At 36.3% G+C, this 14,372-nt stretch overlaps 1 protein-coding gene and 1 non-coding gene across 2 annotated transcripts in view; both read left to right on the top strand.

Annotated features, from left to right (window-relative positions):
- LOC123381504 overlaps positions 1 to 14,372 on the top strand; it is a 122,224-nt gene that overhangs the window by 14,249 nt on the left and 93,603 nt on the right. The window lies entirely within an intron of this gene.
- Positions 5,571 to 5,675, top strand: LOC111557641. Its single transcript, XR_002737879.1, has one exon. It is a non-coding gene; the product is annotated as a U6 spliceosomal RNA (small nuclear RNA).

Below are 14,372 nucleotides of genomic sequence, written 5' to 3'. Positions count from 1 at the left end.
TTTGTCCTATGGATTCTTTCCTAAAATTTTTATTGTTTTATATTTTACATTAATGAGCACGATTTATGGTCTCATTGCTGCCAGCTAGAGCTGAAAGTTCAGGTGTCCCATTCAGTCTCCATTGACAAGATAGATGGGATGGGGCTTGTTACTAACCGACTAAACCTAAGTTCTGACTCCATACTTAGCCTTCTCTGGTTATCTTAGTAGAGAACCTTGAGCTTGCGATAACTAGGTAAAACCTGGCAATTGTGGAAGTCTCAGCCTTTGCTGACATGGGTAGGTTGGGGCCACAGATTTTTCTTTAGTGTTTGGCTAAAATAGAGTAGTTCTTTTCTGTTCGAAACCCATAGTGACTTTTTCTTGGTCTTTTGGGTAGAGAGGAAACTTGCTGTGTCTTTTTTTGATGTGCCATTTATTGTTTCCAGGTTACTGTCTTTTCCAGCAACATGTCTGAGATCTGTGAGGTAAAACAGAACACCTAGGGAACTCACCACTGTGTTGTTCCTTGGGTTCCAAAGTGGTTCCTAGCCAATTTGCCTCTTGACATGTTTACTTATGATTGTCTTATATATAGTATCAAGGGCTTTTAGTTGTATTTAGTGTAGAGTAGACTTTATTAGTCTAAGAATAGTAAAGGCTTTTACTTGTATTTAGGAAGAATAGAGAAAAATATATCTGTGTTCTTGGAAGCTGAGGTCTGTTTTACATTTTAAAACTACTCAGTGGCATATCACACTATTAACATGTTTTCAATTGATTTTCAATGTCAAATATAACAAAAGATATTCAATAATGCTATGTTTTTCACAAATCCTACTTTACATATCAGTGTATTTTAAAATAGTTGAATCAATATTCAATCTCTTAGAAACTTTTAATGTTGAAGAAATCTGTGATTCAATGAAATGTTTTCATAAAAGATGTTTACTTGTTCTTTGGTTGTCCTTGTAAGAATAATAAACTTCATGCAACTGCATACCAACTTATACCAGTGATTTATATAGCAATTTTTGAAATTTATCTTTAAAGTCATAGTTTAAGTTGTCCATAAGCCTCAATAGATTTTAAATTAAAATGATTTATTTCAGTATCATCATAAATCTACTTATCTAATATTATGGTTATTCTTTATTTCTCACTTAATAATAAATGGATGCATTTATGGAATGTATCTAATGCCTCTTGATAAGCTAATTCTCTATTATTTTTTTCTGTAGGAGGATCTTCAACTTACTTAGCAAAACTTTACATAATAATAGGTGGATTTCATTTTAATTTCAGCTTAGTTCCAAGTATACTTTTTCAATCATTTTTAATTCCAACTTGCAGTCTTTGACAGTTCAATATACTTTGTAAAAATAACTACTGGTCTTGAAGTCCAATTATATAAGACATGCAGTGTCTTTTACACATCTCTTAAAATAATATCCAGACCCGTTACAAATATTTCAAACACATACGGTTTTTCTGTGTCTGATCAGGACCTCTTGCTTGACCTGTCTTCTAAGCAGCAGCTAATCTTTGTTGGTAATTCTGACTTGAATGCTTAATCAGAAAATCAAACCAAGGAAGCTTCTAGGGATCTTTGGTAATCAGAAGTGTTCTTTAGAATTTAAGACTTTGCTATTCCTACTGACATGTATGTGGAAGAACACTACAATAATGAAACAGAGTAGGCTATTGGACATAACCGAATCTAGAAGGAATAAGGAGGAATTTTTAAAACATGACAATTGCAGTATATAACATTTTTGTTAATTCTATGGGAAAAGAAGGAGATGTTGGGGGGGATATATGGAGCAGAAGGAGGAATAAGAGATGCTGTGAATAGAAATATTTAATGCCATAATGTCACTTACATTTCCACACATTTGCCAGAACTGTCTGTGTCATTAATGTGCCCCTTTGTTTCCCCAACTTTTATAGTGCATGTACAACTATTGTTAGTCAAGATAATTCTATTTTTAGGAGATTATTACTCTTTCTTCTTGGGACCTTTGTGGTAAAAGAAACTTCTCAAGAACCTTTTAGGGTGATGGAATTCTCAATAAAGTAGAATTTGCTAGAAAATAACATTTGTAAGAAAATACTTTCTATAAGATTTAAGGTTACAATTGTACAAAAGTGTGGCCACATCCGAAACATACAAAGAAATCTTTAAACATTAAGAAAACAACCCAATTTAAAAAAAGAACAAAAGATGTGAACAGGCATCTTAAAAGTAGATACGTAGATGGCACATAAGTATGTGAAGAGAGGGGTGCCTGGGTGGCTCAGTCGGTTGAGTGTCTGACTCTTGATTTTGGTTCTGGTCATGATCCCAGAGTCATGGGATCGAGCCTCGTGTCAGGCTCCACACTGAGCACGGAGCCTGTTTAAGATTCTCTTTTTTCCCCCTATGCCCTACTCTCCCACTCCTCAATTCGTTCTCTCTCTCTAAAAAAACAAGGGAAAAGATACTATGCATTATTGGTCATTAGGAAATAGAAAATTTAAAAAACAGCTATGAGATAACACTATGTATGCTGGATAGCATTAGATTAGATTGTTAAGATTGGCTAAAACAAAAAAATAGTGCCAATGTCAATTTCTGGTGGGTGTACAACAACAGAAGGGCTCTTTCAGTGCTGAGTGGCAGAATGGTACACTTTTGAATAAGGTATGGTAGTATCTGACAAAGCTAAACGTAGTGTTAAAATACCATCTAACAGTCAGGTTTTTTAAATATATACCCAATGGGTTTGAAAACTATCTCCAGACAAAAATATACACATGAATGTTTATAACCGTTTTTTCATCATCATCCAAAACTGGAAGCAACCAAATATCTTTTAGTAAGTGAATGCATAAACAAACTGTGGTAAATCAATAAAATAAAGTATTAGCAATAAAAATAAGTTATTGCATGATGAACATTTTTAGATGGATAATAGGATAATTCTAAGTAAAATAAGTGACTCTAAAGAGACTTGATAATGAATGATTCCAGCGTGTGCCATTTTGGAAATACAAAATGATAGAGACAGAAAAAATAATCAGTGACTACCAGTGGGTCAGGAAGGGAAGACAAGGGTTGAATAGGTGAAGTGGGGGGGATTTTTAGAATGATAAAAATATTCTATTTGATACTACAATTTTGGATATAAAACACAGGTCATTCATTTAAAACTATTGAAGTTCGCAACACGAAGAATAAACCTTACTGTATGCACATTTTATAAAATAATTTGAGCTTTTGGGAATTACAGAATGGAGTGCATAATATGAAAACAATCTAACTGTACTATAAGTGTATCAATCTGGGGGAAAAGGTGTTGATTTTAAAATTTTGGAAAGAAAATGAACATAGGGTATACTCTAGTTACTGAATTTTTTTCTTTCTAATCAATTAAAAGCTTAGAGTAAAAGCCATTGGACCTTCTTGGGGTCATATAAAGAGATCCCAGCATCCCTATAGCTTGAGATCAAGAAAAGTTGAGAGTCAGGTCCAGAGCTATCCATAAGTGTAAAAGGGCTTCAAGAAGCTTTATATACTCAATCTGGACAGGTCTCCAGTGGTGAGGAAAGCACCCTGACTAGGGAAGAAAGGAACTCTGTGCATGAGATCAGGGTATTCGGGTTTATACACCTGAAAGTCTTTAATATCCATATCACTTAAGTCTCTGAGGAAGCAGAAGTGGCCTACTCCTCCTTGGTAAGCTAGCGCTCTTCCTAGCTTTAAGATGATAGAGGAGTTTGTGGTGACAAGGCAGCATTAATCTTTCAAGATCTGTTTCCATCTCTTCTCCTGGCGACAGACCAGTAATTTGGTCTATCCTCCTTGAAATCCTATCTCAAATTTATGAGAGTATACGGATGTTAAGATAAATGAGAATCGGGCTAAGGACCATGTACTGAGCCAGGCAGCACTGTTATTGTAGATCTTATTTATCAAGTGGGGAGTAACCAACCTGATGCTTCTTGAAATCTTTTGTCATGAGCTTATTTTAAGCCTCAGTCCTTCAGCTGATATTTGATCAATTGGGCATTGCAATGCTTCAATCCAGAAATGATTGAGAAAATAATTTTTAAGCAATTTTGTGTGATTTCTTTGATAATTTGATTAAAGTTAGGAATTCTTTTCATCACAAATTTCAGATGCACACATGCACCTGAAATATGTGTCATTTTGAGGTTACAAATGAACATCAAGTAAAAAATACTGATTTAGGGCAACTTAGGTTTAAACATACTTAATATCTCAAATTAATATTTGATCTTTTTAAAGGTTATTCGTAGAAAATCAGAGATGCACTGGAATAGATATGTTGGGGCTCATGCTGATATTCTCTTATTTGGAGGAAGTGTTTCAGCTGTGCATTTTGTTCCTGAGATATTAAAAAGGTGATAATGTCACTGTACTACTACCAGAAAAGATGATTTATTTAATTGGACAATAAGATAATGTGATTAGTGTAATTTTCCAGAAAGGCAAGAGTGGTCCATTTAAGGTTCATTTCCCACACCATCCTTTTATATTTGAATGAGGGTTAATAAAGAAGAGAATAAAAATGAAATATGAGGATTTTTAGCAGTCTGTTAAAAAGAAAAGCATTTGTCATACTGAATTACCAGTTTCTTGATTTTACTATTTTAAGACCCCCAAAGCATTATAGTTCACTAACCTGTGCCTTGACAATATACTCACTGCAGTAAATTTTTCATTGTAAAGACGTTTTATAAAGAACTTGACCCGTATCATTATATGATGTCTTTTCTTAATAATTTAACAAACACTGACTTCCTGGTGTGAAATGAGCCAATTAAAGTCATTTTAAAAATGCATAAGTATCTCTGGGTTGCTTTCAATTTTAAATAAGAGCAGTATATAATATCCTGCAGCTTAGTTTTTCTATTTGAAAATGTAGCTAATCTGACCACAGTTATTGTTCTCTATCACATGTCCCAATTGAATTAACATTTCAGGTCTTCTATGATCTTGTTTTCTAAGTTGGTTTACTAAAGAGATAAGTCCTTCTGAACAATTCCATCTTCCAGTCAACTTGAAAAGCTCTGATCATATATACTCGTGGCTTTTATTCTTTGTTCCTTTCTATTATATTTATCAAGGGAAATATAAACAACATTAGAGCAAATAATCATTTTTAACTTAGTGGGCATAATGTGAAAGAAGATTCCAGCTTCAGTTGATCTCAGAGATTGACCTTGAACTTGGGAATAAAAGTATCCTAAAAAACTGGAAAAAAAATCCATCTGAGGGGCGCCTGGGTGGCGCAGTCGGTTGAGCGTCCGACTTCAGCCAGGTCACGATCTCGCGGTCCGTGAGTTCGAGCCCCGCGTCGGGCTCTGGGCTGATGGCTCGGAGCCTGGAGCCTGTTTCCGATTCTGTGTCTCCCTCTCTCTCTGCCCCTCCCCAGTTCATGCTCTGTCTCTCTCTGTCCCCAAAAAAAAAAAAAAAAAAAAAAAAAAGTTGAAAAAAAATCCATCTGAAAGGAAGTCAGTTGATAAGTGTGGCCTAGTACTCAAACTCTGCTCCTAGAAGGGACATGAGGATTTTTACTAGGGATGCTTGCTTTGGCAGTGCATATGCTAACGTTGGAATGATACAGAGAAGGTTAGCCTGGCCACTGTGCAAAGATGATATGCAAATTTGTGACAGGTTCCACATTAAGTTTTTGTTTTTGTTTTTATTTTATTTTTTTTATGAGTGCAATGAAAATAGGAAGGCCACCTACCTTTGAGACCCTGCCTAAATCCTGGGAACCGTAAATGCTTATGTGTTAAATCTCAAAAGCCCAGGTATCTAATTGTATCATTGCTTCTACTGAAAATATATGAGTAGAGAAAGAGAATGATGAATGGCAGCATACCTAATTCTATGCAGGTTCTTTTCTGGTTCTGCTTCCTTCCTGGAGCTAAATGGGGGCGCGGTGGGGGGGGGGGGAGGGAGGGGAAAGGGGCTCAGTCACATGGTCTAGCCAAGGAGGTAAGTTTAACATAGCTTTTGGATTGAAGTGAAAACTTCAGAATCAAGGTGAGACCCTGTTGTCTTTCTTTATGTCAGCTTCTGCAATGCTTGAAAAAAGCAAGTACAGTATTTTCCTAAAACTGGAAGGCCCTGTGATTCATTTCCAAAGACATTGGAAAGAGCAATTCAGCAGAACCCCTCAGCCTGGCAAATAGTCCCTGATGAGCAGGCAGTAGAGGCAAGCTTTGTCCTTATATGCATGCTTCCTGTTACTGTGTAAATCGGGTCACCTAGTAACATCTAACGCTGATTTACCTCTTGTTTAACTTCCAGTGAATCCGTGTCTGTGTCTTGAGAAGCAGCTAGGATTTATTTGTAAATATAGGAAATGTAGTTTTACTCTGTTGGCTATAGGAAGTTCTATGCTACTCCTTGATAGGAATTAAAACACTGATAGGAAAAGACAGAATTATTTCTCCTCCACTATAGTGCACAGCAGAGTCACAGGAGTGCAAAGATTACAGGGAATCTTTGGCAGAAGCTAAGTGCAAGCAGCAGTGGAGCAGAAAAGATGTTTGGCAGAGGGACCTGGATGAGACAGTAGTGCCTAAGGAAGTAGCATTGCTGAGCATAAATAGTGAGACTTATGTGGATGAAGTGAATTGAGAAACAGTAATAGTACCTTGCAGAAGTATCTGTGTCTGTCAGGAAGTGCAGCATCCGATGAAAGTAACATAGGTGTCCAGCAGTAGGGATGGTGGTAACCAGGGAGTGTGGTGGTATGTTACAGTCTGAAAAGCAGAGGCCATCTGAAGCAGAAATTAGCGTGGGGAGAATATATACCACCACCACCAATAGTAGAGATTTGATATTATACTTCATGAGAATATGATAAGGTGTCTGTGGCATAGGCTCCATAATGTATTGCTTCTGGCTGCTTCCCCGAAGTACAGTTCCTTTTCTCAGTTGAATCCTTCTTAGGTAAAATGAGTACCATGACCCTGTTATTGTTTCCGTTTTATTAAGGAGTCTCTTTAGATTTTGTACATATACTGTGCTATGAAGACTTGTGTCCCCTCCAAATTCACGTGTTGAAATTTTAACCCCCAAAGATGTTGGTAGACATGGGGCTTTTTGGAGCTACTTAAGTCATGAGGGTGGAGTCCTCATTAATGAATTAGGGCCTTTATGAAAGAGAATCTAGTGGAATTGAGTGCCCTTCCACCATGGGAGGACGTGGCAAGATGATAGTATCTAAGAACCAGAAAGTAGGACCTCAATAGACACTGAATCTGCTGATGCCCTCATGTTGAACTCCTGGGATCCAGAACTATGAGAAATAATCTTCTGTTATTTGTAATCTACACAGTTTGTGATTTTTTTTTTATAGTAGCCCAAATGGACTGAGGCAATATAAAAGAGCCCTCAGATGTTAAAAAAACAAAAACAACGAAAGTACACAAAACAAAACAAAACACAGAACAACAACAAAATGAGTGAACTGGATTGGATGGTTCTCCTGAAGGGTGTGGCAACAAATCTCTCTGTGTCTGACTAAAAATTACCCATTTCCTGTTCTCTAAAGTAAAAAGTTATATTTTCTTCCTGATCAACCAGAAGACACTGTTTATAATTTATAAAAAACATGATGGGTTATGTGAATAAAACAAGCAAACTTAAGTGTTAACCTTTAATTTTAGGCTTTTGAGGATCCTCCACTAGGGGCTATAACTAAGTTTTAACATCTTTACTTAACATCTACATCATAGGAAGCACTGAGTGTACATTTTAAGGAAAACTACCAATGATCATGAAATATATTAGTATATTAGTATCCATATTTCATGATTGAGAAAACAAATATTCAAAAACATTGAATGCAGAAATATATATATGTATATGATAATTTGGTACTAATAAATACATCATATTTATAAATTTGAGACAATCATGAGAAATATACAGTGAATGCAGAAATATATATATTTCTCATAATTGTGTCAAATTTTCACTTTGCTTTGATAGCAAAAATTTGGCTTAGCTCAGTTCGTACATGGCTCTGTCTTTTCATTAACTCACCGTTCATTTGGACTTAGCTAAGCCATGTTAGCTGTCATTGATGAGAAAAGAGCTTTATGTGAATTATTCATTAGGATGAGTGGGGAAGCATTCCACTCCTGAAACAGTGTTTTTGCTACCTAATACAGGATTTTATGGCAGCTGTCCACCTCCACAGGTATTTGTGCAATCTGGCTACTGCCAGTTAAAGAGCTTTCTCAAAAATAAAACTAGCTCACTTCTTTATATTTAAATTTTTTCTTTATAATTACTCTTTTGAGAAAGTTGTCCTGTAATTGTATTACTTTGCAGGGCTTTTCTGTGAAATGATGTGGTGGCAACAGTTTGCTTTAATTTTCTGGTGTAAGACTGGTTATGACATTTGATGGTACGTGTGGGTGTGTTTTGTGGGAAGAGTAAGGTGTAATATGGTATACTCACAATATAGTTGGGGCATTGAGTTGGAAGGTATTGCAGATTGGCTTTCTCAGGAAGCTGACTCTGAAATGGCAAGGAACACTCAGGAATATGATTAGGGAGAGTTCTCTTGAGAATGAATAACACCTGTAGAGAGGAGGAGACAGAAGTAGGGTTGAGCAGAAGGTAACTCAGACGGCAATGCAGGATGGAGGCACAATTGAGCTTCAGCTGAGCTGAATGTCCAGCATTGTTCTGGACTGGAGTCAAAGTGCCTGGCCTTTGTATCTGTGCATGGAGTGGGGGCAGGCTGCACCCAGGAAGGTGGTGGGCTTGGGGAGATGTCTTTATCTGAGAGCACGGATCTTCTGACACACGGATCTGAAGTTTAGGAGAATGGTATGATAAAGATTTGAGATTCATCCATATACAGATATAATTGCTCATATGGAATGAATAAAATTAGCTAGGGAGAGTGTTAAGAGAGAGAAAAGGTCATCCCAAAAAAGCAAAGCTAGCATAATTTCATTTGTTGTTACTTACTTTCGAATCAGGGAGATATTTAAAGTCCTGTCTTTATTTTATTCACATGTTCTATTAACAATTTTAGGAGAAAAGGAAACACCATTTGTCAAAAATACCATATAATTCTCAAAGAGAGAGTGCTCAGTAAATATAAATATGAAACAGAGACATGAAGTAATGTAAGTAGTCCAGAAGGGAAGAGCACATTGTCATGAGTGATGATATAGGGTAGTTATGGTATGCAGTGAAAGAACAGTATTGAATATGACTGGTTACTACACGAACAGATCTTCAGACTAGATTCTTGTGTTTGGGATCTTGATTCTGTTGATTGTCTGCAAACTGTTGGAATCATAAGTGAGTTCTCTGTGTTATATTTTTTCTGAATGTTCAGTCTGCTTCATCTCCTGTTTTTATTCATTTGGAAAAAGGACTGTCAGAACAAGATAGGACATTCTCTAAAGCACTTTGGGGTAAAACTGCAATAATTGTGCTAATATTTTTTCTATTTCCTCTTCAATTTCCTTGCTCTTAAGTTTTTTTGACGCTTGTTTTTGTTTTTGTTTTTGTTTTTTTTTTGTATCTCCATAGGCATTTTGAAATTAAACCTTCTGAACTGGATGTTATAATTACTTCTGATTAATACAGCATCTCATTAAGCCTTTAAGTCTTTTCATTTTCTTCTAAAATGATTCAGTTCCCAAACAAATACTGATAAGGTTAAGAGGTCTTTTTATTATGAAAGTTTGAAAATCAGTATTCTAATATACATATATATCTCAACTGTTATGTGCCAGAGGGTAATTTAAATGAAGACTGTTATTTTGATTTTATTCCCCACTCCTATCCTTGGGCAATGTATGTTTTGTGTTTTAAAAAAGAGCTTCTGTGGAAATCTCTCAATGTATTGCAGAAGCATTTGATAGAGTGACTTGTGGTCAGATTTATATTGGTCCAATGCAGTGCACTTCACTTAAATCTTAGTAACTTTAAATCAGGTCAGTAATTTTCTTAATTTAGGGAGATGCTAATATTGAAACTAAAAATGGTTTTTGGCTGAATTAAACAAATTGTTATTACCTGCTAATAATATGCATCAAAGTTAAATGTTTAGTGATAACCTGAGGGCCACATGACATAGGCACAGGTGTCATCAAGGAGACAATATCTGAAAAGATAAATTAGAATAAGACTGTAATTCAAGATAAGAGCATCAGAATTAAACGACACCGTAATATCAGGAGATTTAAAAAAATTAATTATTATCAAAACACTTATTCTAAAACATGTGGATCCCTGGTAAGGTGGGAAAGAAAGAATAGAAAGATTTATCTAAAAGTAAATGTTGTGAGCTGGGAAATACAATGGTCTCCCATAAGGGTAAAATAATTCATAAGCCTGAGGGTGAGAAAATCTGGCAAATTATCTTAGTCACATTGCTTACATATGAGGCCACAATTCCTCTATCAAGTAGGTCACAGAGGAGAGGAAGGCTAAAGCAAATATAAGAGCAGCTAGACAAATGATGGAGCATTTTTGCAAGGGATTCAGCCTGCAAGGGAAATTTGGAGAGACCCCTGTAAGTAGAAATACTGGGATCATGGAAAGGTGAAACTGAATTAACGTTGGTGGCTTCACATTTTGAGCAGGGAAGAATTGGAGTTAAAGGCTTCTCAGCACTCACATTACTTAACATTTAGCTAAGGAGAAGTTTGGCTCCAAAATTAGAGTATTCAAAAAGAATGTATAATATTACTCCATAGAATTGAACAGATTACATTTATATGCATTTACATATATATACACATGTATGCAATAAAACAATTAGCTAAACAACCCCCACCCTCACTACAAAATGGGATATAATGACACCATTGGCAAAAATCTGTGTGCCCCTCCAAATTCTGGATTTTATAGTTCTATTTCTTGTTTTTTGCATATACTTTAACCCTAGATAAGAATAATTTAAAGTAATAAACGTTAGTGGCACCTGGGTGGCTCAGTTGGCTAAGTGGCCAACTTGGGCTTAGGTCATGATCTCACGGTCTGTGAGTTCGAGCCTCACATTGGGCTCTGTGCTGACAGCTCAGATCCTGGAGCCTGCTTCAGATTCTGTATTTACCTCTCTCTCTGCCCCTCCCCCCCTCCCTCTTGTGCTCTGTCTCTCTCTCAAAAATAAATAAACATTAAAAAAATTTAAAGTAATACATGTTAGTTTTGCAATTCGGAGTTCATAAAAATGGTGTTACACCGTGTCTAGTCTCCTGATAGATATATTTTTCTTCATTCAATTTGTATGGCAGCTATTGTTCATTCATTATTACTACAATAATGTCCCATAAATTTGAAAGACATTAACTGTTTTTTTTAATTCTACTTTAATGCACATTGAGGGTTTTTTTTTGTATTTATCTTATTTTTTTTAATGTTTATTTTTTGAGAGTGAGCGAGTGAGAGTGAGTGAGCACAAATGGGCTAGGGACAGAGACAGACACAGACACAGAATCCCAAGCAGGCTCCAGGCTCTGAGTTGTCAGCACAGAGCTCGACCTCATGGACCGCGAGATCATGACTTGAGCTGAAGTCAGACATTTAACCAACTGAGCCACCCAGGTGCCTCAAATTTTTCAATTTTTTAAAGAAAGTTTAGACACTTTAATCTTTATGTTAAATCTCCTGATTTTAAGGCACTTTTAACAATTTTTTCAAAGTTTATTTTTGAGAGAGAGAGACAGAGAGTGTGAGTGGGGGAGGAGCAGAGAGAGACACAGACATAGAATCCCAAGCAGGCTTCAGGCTCTGAGCTGTCAGCACAGAGCCCAACGTGGGGCTCGAACTCACAAGCTGTGAGATCATGACTTGAGCCAAAGTTGGACATTGAAACGACTGAGCCAGTCAAGCACCCTGAACATTGAGGTTTTTAAAAACAGTATTACCAGGAAAACTACTGTTGAGGTTTCCAAGATCATTTCAACCCATTTCTGTTGTGATGTGATGTGATATGATTGACCAATTTACATTTTTACTGGCACTATAGGAGTTTCATTTTATAAAAATTTCAAAATTTTATTCCTCTAGTCAAGGTGGAAGTATTTTATAACCTGTTTTTATGATTTTAATTTTATTTCCCTACTTACTAATGAAGTTAGGTATCTCTTCATATTTTCGTTTTTTTAATCTCTGAAGTTGATGTCCTTTGTCAATGCTTATGTTAGGTTGTTTTCCCTTATTGTGTTGTAGCACTATTTTTAATAGAGTCAGGATTCTAATCCTAATCTTTTTCATTTATATGCGTTTCAAATATATACTTACATTTTGTGGATTTTCCTTTGCCAAGTTCTCTAGCCAAAGGCCACCAGGGATACAACAGTAGTTGAACAGGTTTTCTTGCTCATTGCTCATTAAAGAGAAGCAGAACCCAAACCATGGGAATCATGGACATGTCAGAAAGAGAGTGATAGAAAGGTTGATTGGATTCAACCAGGATTGGATTCTATCAGGAAGTAAGGGTAATTCAGTGATTAGGTAACTGGAGAAATCTTTTTTTTTAATTGTTTTTAACGTTTATTCATTTTTTAGAGACAGAGAGAGACAAAGCATGCGTGGGGAAGGGGCAGAGAAAGGGGGACACAGAATCCGAAGCAGGCTCCAGGCTCTTAGCTGTCAGCACGGAGACTGACATGGGGCTCGAACTCACAAACTGCAGGATCATGACCTGAGCCGAAGTCGGACACTCAACCAACTGAGCCACCCAGGTGCCCCGTAACTGGAGAAATCTTAATCTGGAAGGAAGGAAGATACATGTGAGGCTAAAGCTGTAATTGATAAGAAGCAGCAGTCACTAATATTTCACAGGGGGATGTCAGTCATTTTTGTGATTTGGACAGTATTTGTATTTTGACTATGTTTTCACATGGTTATGGAGTTAGAGTTGGCTTACTAAGCATCCCTGAATATATCTACATTCTGGTCCCTAGAACCTGTGCATGTTCAATGACATGGCAAAAGAGACTTTTCAGATGTGATTAAGTTAAAGATCTTGAGATGAGTATTATAATGGCTATCTGGGTGCATTCTAAGTATAATCACAAGTGTCCTTATAAGAGAGAGGCAGAGGAAGATTTGACTTAGAGAAGAGAAGGTAATGTGGTTACTGATTATTGAAGCGGAGATTGGAGATGTATGGATACAAGCCAAGGAATGTTGGCAGGCACTAGAAACTGGAAGAGGAAAGAAAAGGATTTTCCCCTGGAGCCTTCAGAATGTACCAGCCCTGGATTTTAGCCCTGTGACTCATTTTGGACCAACATACATCATAAATCATTCACTTCCATTTAGTGGTAAAGCAGGTGTTTTAACAAACATCATCATCAGTAGAGTCTAGGTTCATTCCCATGTTTCCAAATGCAGCTGCACAAATGAAAAACCACATGGCTATTTTTGTTCTTTTTGCCTTGATCATTTTCCCTAGTGTTATCTCTGCAAACATGACAGAACTATTTGAGTCATTTCTTTTTTTTAAATTTCACAAGATCTGTTACGATTGTTATCTATTCACTTGTAAATCTAAGGACTTGAATTGTTTTTGATAGTGATATTTTTGACCTGTTATATGCTATTATAATGTTTTGGACCTTAATATCCACTGAAATCTTCAAATGATTAATGTGATGTATAATTGTGGAGACTTACTTGACATGATATACCTGAGCATAGTTCAGCCTTCCCTATAGTCATGGATAACAGAATTTACCTCAAATTAGCAAAGTATAAAGTTAAACTATATCTTCTATGAAATGGAATATGATGTTTACACAATGAATCACCATCTACTAATCATTAGTAATGAAATTAGTTTCAAAAAGGAAAAAAAATCCCTCCGAGAAACGGCTCAATAGTTTTTGGTTCCTCTGTATTGTTGTCAGAACATGAACTAGGAAGAACACTGTGGTAGATTATTACTTTAATGCTTTCAAATGAATCTTGGCTTCTGGTATCCAAGTTTGTATGCAGCTTTCACTCACGTGACTCTGTTCTTTGCTACCTATCTTTGCTTTGGCACGGAGCATCGGAAACCAGGACACAAAAAGAAATTTAATAAGATCCTGAAATGATCAAATTGGGGTTTTCCAACTTGAAACATTCCTGTCTGTAACACTGTAAGGATCCCCTTAAATAGACTACAGTGTGGAGAGACTCTGTGGACAGAGAGCCTACCCGACAGCGTTCACCCAGATCCACACATGGGAGTGAGGGCATCTTAAACCATCTATCCACAGTTGGGATGCTTCAGTGCTCTGTTTTGTCATCAAGAAGAGATTTCATTAGAAAATACAAATATTATGTTGGATACAATAAATATTTAAATGGAAAATAGGTTTTATATTAGCAGCTTTAATTG

This window comes from Felis catus, chromosome D4, assembly GCF_018350175.1.
Source record: "Felis catus isolate Fca126 chromosome D4, F.catus_Fca126_mat1.0, whole genome shotgun sequence".
Lineage (NCBI taxonomy): Eukaryota > Metazoa > Chordata > Mammalia > Carnivora > Felidae > Felis > Felis catus.
The sequence above is the reverse complement of the archived record's forward strand: the minus strand, read 5'-3'. Positions and strand labels throughout refer to the sequence as shown.